Source organism: Lytechinus pictus, chromosome 4, assembly GCF_037042905.1.
Source record: "Lytechinus pictus isolate F3 Inbred chromosome 4, Lp3.0, whole genome shotgun sequence".
Lineage (NCBI taxonomy): Eukaryota > Metazoa > Echinodermata > Echinoidea > Temnopleuroida > Toxopneustidae > Lytechinus > Lytechinus pictus.
Genome location: NC_087248.1, coordinates 23,111,701 through 23,119,656, shown reverse-complemented (window position 1 = coordinate 23,119,656; position 7,956 = coordinate 23,111,701).

Below are 7,956 nucleotides of genomic sequence, written 5' to 3'. Positions count from 1 at the left end.
GTGCTATTGGTGTTATATTTAGAATAAGACATTTCATACCACGTCAAATTCTATTATACATTTATAATGCAACAATTTTACCACATTTATCTTACTGCACAATGACTTGGGGTAGCTGTGCTCAAACACATTTAAATAGAGTCTTTGTCTTGCAGAAGAGAGCATTAAGAGCAATTAATAACTCCAACCCTAGAACACCATCTGGACCTTTATTCTATAAGTTTAAAGTTCTTAAAATTTTTGATATTTACAATTTACAAATAGCATCTTTTATGTATATGTTTGAGCACCAGTTGCTTCCTCCTATATTCACAAAATACTTTAAATTGACTTCAAATGTCCATTCATATTCAACAAGACAATCCAGTGATTTATATTTACCTTTGTTGAATTATGAATCTTCTAGAAATTCTGTAAAATATGCTGGAGTTATTTTATGGAACAAAATACCTAAAGAAATAAAAAGATGCCCATCTCTTGCCTCTTTCAAAAACAGATATAAAAAATTCCTTATTGATGCCTATAAATAAATTTGAAAATAAGTTGTATTGCCTTATATCATCCACCCATATAATTATGTTTACAGTACTTTCTCTTTCTCTTCTATGATTATTATGATTATATTATGGTCTCGGGAGCCCAGCCTTAGAAAGGCCATTGGCCTATGCTGGCTCCCTCATATTCTCATTTATTCTCTTGTTAAATGTATTTCTATTTTTGTATCTTTATTTGTATATAGTGTATTCTTTGATTTGTATGTTGTATGTTTTTTTAATGAGAATTTGGAATAAATAAATGAAATGAAATGAAATGAAAAAAAGATTACAAAAACTGATTAAAATTTTCCATCCTTTCTTTAGAAAGTTCAAAATTTTCAGCTCGCGCTTCGCGCTCGCATTTTTTTGATTGTTGAAATATGTAACGCCTTCATGGCTAAGTGTACCAGTTCAAAACGTATATAAAAATTTTCTGCTCTCGCTTTGAGCTCGCATTATTAATACTCATCCTTTTCATGATTTACAAAACATGAATAGAGTGTCTCGTTCAGTAAATATAGGACTAAATCTCGAAATTTTCCGCTCGCGCTTGCATCAATTGTTTACTTATATACCTATTCTGCTTGAGTTACAATTCTTTAGGTGAAAATGTCCAAAAAAATTAGCTCGCGCTTCGCGCTCGCATTATTTAATTGTTAAATGCTACTTTAACAGGTATCTTTTCCATCAGTTCATTTCTGCTCGCGCTTTGCGTTCGTAGTAATTATTAAGTTGCATACACATCTTTTTCAGGATAACAACATTGACCAGAATGTTCAAATTTTAGGGAAAAATTAAAAATTTCGAAAAATTAGCTCGCGCTTCGCGCTTGCATCATATAAATAAGGATTCTATTAGATATTAATTTATTAGAATAAAGCTAAGAAGTGACTAATGAGGACTACCCCTTCAAAGAAACAAAAAAAAATCATCTTCGAGCTGCCGATCGGGGAAAATATGGCTGAAACAAATTTCCGCCCCCCCCCCTATTGGCGAAGGCTGGATCCACCCCTGTGTCCCCCCTACCTTTTGGGAGAGATTTCCGCCCCTGCTTGTTTCAATTCAATTCCATCAAGTTTAACTCTAAGCTCTCCTCTACTTCTTGATTTACGCGAAGAGATTAGCATGACATTTAATGTTTAGTCTTTGAAGCATTTATCAGAAGACGGTTTTCAGTATACCAGGCGTTGATGCTATTTATACAATTTTGTAAATTTTCTTCAATCTTGTTTAGTGATGGATCAGTACAGTAAATAATAACGTCATCAGCAAATATGTTACAAGTCCCCTTAGAAACACTTTGGACTATGTCATTGATAAAAATAAGAAAAAGATCAGGGCCAATGACTCCCCCTTGTGGAATTCCAATATCAAGATCGATCGGTTGAGATTGAAGACCATGACATCGGACAGATTGTCTTCTGTTAGATAAATAACTTTTGAACCATTTGAATTCAACATCAATAATACCATATTTCTTCAATTTAAACAATAATAATTCATGGTTAATAGTACTGTCGAAACATTTTGATATATCAAGGAAACATGCCCCAACCATATCATGATTATTCAATGCATCGTACCAATCATCGATGACGCGATGGAGGCATGTTACCGTAGAATGTGATTTCAAAAACGCAGATTGGTCAATAGAGATAAGTTCATTTGAGATTAAATACTGGTGCAAATTCAATTGGATTATTTTTTCTATTAACTTAGCTATATGACACACGACAGATATTGGTCAGTAGTTGGAACACGCATCTTTGGGTCCTTTATGCTAGGTTCCCACTGCCGATCTGAGCAACTCGATCAAACTCGATCACCCTAATTTGGGCCCATTTTGGCTTGGTCGGCAATGGTCGGGAATTGTGTCGAGGTTAATCTACCTTGATCTACCTTGATCGACCTCACTCCGCCTCCCTACCCGATATTTTTTGACATGTCAAGAAATATCGAGTAGGAAGCCCGAGCTCCAGCATGTCGGGTAATGATCGAGAAGAGGTCGAGTCGATCGGGAACCGGTCGTATAATGAATCTAGTTTGATCGGGATGATTTCCCCCCGATCTGCAGTTCCCGATCAAGTCGATTCATACTCGATACTACACGATGAGTTTTCGATCATCTCGATTCAGGTTTCATCGCAGCTCGATCTCAGGTTCAGGGCAGCTATTGATCACTCCGAGTGAACTCGATCACGGCTCGACTAATACCCGACCACACTCGATCACTTTTCGACCGCACTCGACAATTGTAGAACGTACATGTCGCTGATTTGCTTGAGCTTGTTTTTCTCACCAATACCAATACCAGTAGTTATATAAATTCATTATTCAAGTACATGTATAGGTGCAAACCTGTGCCATTTTGAAGCTATGTTTCCACTAAAATAAAGAAAGGGTATAAATCAAACATGGGAGACTCCCCAGCAGGCGCAGTTTTTTTTTTTTTTTTTTTTTGGGGGGGGGGGCTTTAGAGACTAAAGCCCCCCCCCCCCCAAAAAAAAAAATAATAAATGAATAAAAATAAATAAAAATTTTACCATATGCGTATATAAGTATGTACTGATCAATGCATTATTTATTCATGTCGTCAAGTGCTATAAAACCAAATGATTTACTATTCAAATTCGAAAATTTTCTCGCTTGGTCGTAAACGCTCCCTCGCAAAATCACATCTAAATGCAGAATACACTAATGCTCTCTTAAAGGGGAATCCAGCCTTGGCCATAAAATATTGTGTTGGGAAGGAGAAAAATAAATTAAACAGAATGGTGAAAGTTTGAAAGAAATCGGACAAGTAATAAGAAAGTTATAGCTGCTTTAAAATTGAGATCACTAATACTATGTAGATTTCAAATTGGCAACTGGGTAAGTAAATTATGACAAGGGGCAAGGACAACTTTCCCATAGGCCATGTACTTTATTATCAGGGATTTGTGGTTTTCTCCTAAGTACCCATTCCCCTGGGGCAGTAATCTAAATATAATCCAGGTAGTATATTGTTTTATGTCCTCATGAAAGAAAAATATAATTTGAAATAAAACTTTTGGGAAAAATGACATTTTAGCCATAATATGTATTGGAGTACATGGAAGAGTAGTCCTTGCCTTACATCACTATGACATCCCATATGCAGCCAATTTGAAGTCTCCATGGGTATAGTGATTACCAATATTTACAACTTTTAAAATTCATAACTTCCTTGTTGTTTGTCCAATATTGTTCAAACTTTCACCTATCAACTTGTCTGATTTTTCTTTTCCTTATAAAAACAAGTTTTTATTTGGGTTGGATTCCCCTTTAAAGTGTGAGTGTAGGAAGTCAATGATCTCATGCAATAAACTGCCTTGCAACTTGCAACCTCCCTATATACTTCTCCCGGATGTCACCCACCACGAGTATATAACAACACTAATGCCATAACATTGAAGTTTTAACTCTAAACTTATCCGTATTTTGTCAAAAGCGCTCCGAATTTGTGTCATTTTGTATGACATTTTTCTTAGGAAACGGCTCTTTCGCTACAATTATACTCCCTAATTGCGGCTAAACTTATGTAGAACATTTAGTTTAGAGTCAGGAGTGCAGTCCATGTCCACAATTTTCGGCGCGCTCTTCGCGCTAAATCATTATGCAGATTTTTGCTAGTGAAGCACACCCAAAAAATACAATTTTATATGTTTAACGTACTGTTATGTCAAGTTGTCAAGTTTGACGGGTTTGTAGTGCTTTCACATGTTTTTCAAACACATCTTTAAAACGGATTCATAAAATTTCCATTTTTCAAAATAATTGGGCAAGATCAAATCGATGTTTCCCGCGTCCCCAATGTTTTCATGGCGATCGCCCCTTGCCCCCACACCATGATAGAAATAATGATTTGACTCTATTCTCTTAACTACTCTAATGTTAGACTTTTGTGGTTTACAGAGCAGTGATCATTGGGTAGTATTCTTTTGCAGCCAATGTGCATGGTGAGTATCCCGTTCAGTAACTCAATGATGTTGCAGATTTTCCTCTTTTTTTAAGTTCATAAAGTGCTCTAAATGCAAGGTTTCACTTCAAAAATTGTCTTACTGGTCACTAAATTCCCTCGTAATATTCAAGGATGTCATTGACATTAAAACCCCATCTCCTTTCAAGTTCTGTTATACTTGTTCAAAGTATCTGAAATTTGAGAATAGGCGCTCTTAAAAAAAACGACTGGAGAGAGTAACAACACGAACCCTGATAACCAGTCCTACCCATCCCCTCCCCTCCCGCTCTTATCGTTTAATGCCCTCATCTACAATCTATAACACCCATAAGGCATGAAAAGTTATCAAGCATTTTGAAAATGTGCTTTTTTCGCTCGGTCGCTACGCTCCCTCGTATGATATTAGAAATATAATTTTTTTTATCGTGGGTGGGGGAGACAAGCTGCTTGGTCAGTATATATGCTACCCACAATAGGTCATTTTCATTGTATTGAATAGACCAACGTCGAATATTTCTCAAACCCCGAAAAAAAAAGGAAGAACCGCGCCTGCCGTATGTCCCCTACATTTAAATGAATACGGGTACCATTTGAACATTTCAAACTGTTCTTGTCAAAGAGTACTGGTTGATGTGTTTGTCGAGGATAGTACTCGAAGGATCGTGAATCATCGTATGGAGGTCGTAAAAGATCGACCAGTGGATCTGAAAGTGATCGTGTTGATACACGATAAGGCACTTGGTCTGGAATGGTCGGGGTAAAATTGTTGTTTTGGCTTGGTCGGGCTTGATCGAGTTGCTCAGATCGGCAGTGGGAACCTAGCATTACCTTTATAGATGGGAGTAACTCTTGAGTATTTCCATTTATCAAAAACGATCCCGTTTCTGAGCGAATAATTAAAGACGGATGTCAAGGATGTTTGTATGAGTGGCGCAGCTATCCGAAGTAATTTCGAATAAAAACCAAGAATATCAAGGTTACTGTTTGTCTCTAAGCCAGATAGTAATTTAAAAACTGTACTGTCTGATATCGTATCAAAAATATATTAACTGATGCATCTATTCATAATCACAAAAGTGAAATGTCTAGTTTTTATGCCATGATATCAGATTTCGCGCCCTCATTAGGCATTAATAAATATGACATTAATTTACTAATTCAATTGTCCCTTTTGTTTCATTTCGCGCTTAGCAAGAGGAATAGGAAGATAGTCATCATTTTCATATGATGGCATGTCGTAAGGATGTCTTGGTCCTATGTCAAAACACAAAGTAATAATGATATTAGCCCTTTTTTAAAGGGGAATCCAGCCTTGGTCATAAAATGTTGTGTTGGGAAGGAGAAAAATAAACTAAACTGAATGGTGAAAGTTTGAAAGAAATCGGACAAGCAATAAGAAAGTTATAGCTGCTTTAAAATTGAGATCACTAATAGTATGTAGATTTCAAATTGGCAACTGGGTAAGAAAATTATGACAAGGGGCAAGGACAACTTTCCCATAGGCCATGTACTTAATTATCAGGGATTTGTGGTTTTCTCTTAAGTGCCCACTCCCCTGGGGCAGTAATCTAAATATAACCCAAGTAGTATATTGTTTTATGTCCTCATGAAAGAAAAATATAATTTGAAATAAAACTTTTAGGGAAAATGACATTTTAGCCATAATATGTATTGGAGTACATGGAAGAGTAGTCCTTGCCTTACATCACTATACCATCCCATATGCGGCCAATTTGAAGTTTCCATTAGTATAGTGATTACCAATATTTACAACTTTTAAAAATTCATAACTTTCTTGTTTTTTGTCCAATATTGTTCAAACTTTCACCTATCAACTTGTCTGATTTTTCTTTTTCTTATAAAAACAAGTTTTTATTTGGGTTGGATTCCCCTTTAAGTGCGATCCATATCCACCTCACAATTTTTCTACAAAGTGCTTGAAATATAAAGCTAAAATTGACTCTTTTTTTCATATCGGAACATCAAAGTTTCATGATTTTTATGATTAAAGCTGTATTTAGAATGTCTATTGGTCTAAATATGAAACACACTCGCTCATGTTTATTCAGATTCTCAACTTGTTATCCAATTTAAATCATTATCCAGTTTCAGATCACAATATCAAACATTTTCTGCTCGCTCTTTGTGCTCGCATTATTAATGTCGGAAGACCCCATATTACTCATCATTTTGATGATTTACAAAACATGAACAAAGTGGCCCATTCTTAGGTCTAAATCTCGATTTTATTTTCTGCTGATTATAAAATTTTCCATTCTATCTTTAGAAAATTCAAAATTTTTCAGCTCGCGCTTCGCGCTCGCATTTTTTGATTGTTGAAATATGTAACGCCTTCATGGATAAGTGCAAGCAGTCCTTAACAGGCATACCTTTTAACAGGTACCAGTTCAAAACTTATATACAAATTTTCTGCTCGCACTTTGCGCTCGCATTATCAATATTCATCCTTTCCAGGATTTACAAAACATGAATAGAGTTCAGTAAATATTATAGGACTAAATCTCAAAATTTTTCGCTCGCGCTTCGCGCTCGCATTAATTGTTTATTTATATAGTTAATTTTGCCTGAGTTACAAAAAGTGCTTAGAATTTCCATTATTTAGGTGAAAATGTCAAAAAATTTAGCTCGCGCTTCGCGCGAGCATTATTTGATTGGTAAATGCTACTTTAATCGGTATCTTTTCCATCAATTCATTTCTGCTCGCGCTTTGCGTTCGTAGTAATTATTAGGTTGTATGCACATTTTTTTCAGGATAACAAACATTGCCCAGAATCAGTTCAAATTTTAGGAAACATACATAAAATTTCCAAAAAAAATTAGCTCGCGCTTCGCGGTCGCATCATATAAGGATTATGATATTATATATTAATTTATAAGAATGCTAAGAAGTGAATAATAAGGACTACCCCTTCAAAGAGACAAACAAAAATCATCTTCGAGCTGCCGATCGGGGAAAATATGGCTGAAACAAATTTCCGCCCCCCCCCTCTATTGGCGAAGGCTGGATCCGCCCCTGTGTCCCCCCTACTATTTGGGAGAGATTTCCGCCCCTGGCTGCTACTACTACTACTAATACTGCTGCTGCTGCTGCTGCTGCTACTACTACTACTACTACTACTACTACTACTACTACTACTACTACTACTACTACTACTACTACTACTACTCTACTACTACTCTACTACTACTACTACTTCTTCTACTACTACTACTACTACTACCATGGGTGTCGATCGGTATTCTTGGTTGGGGGGGGATGATTGACACAAATTTTCTTGTGGATGGGGATCTTTCAATATTACCCCCATTAAAATCACAAGTTAGGACATTTGGGAGTGGTTGATATGCATGGTGTTCTTGGAAATTCCTTCATTGTTGCAGTGTACTGTATTTATATGATTTTTTTTTAAATTCAATTTG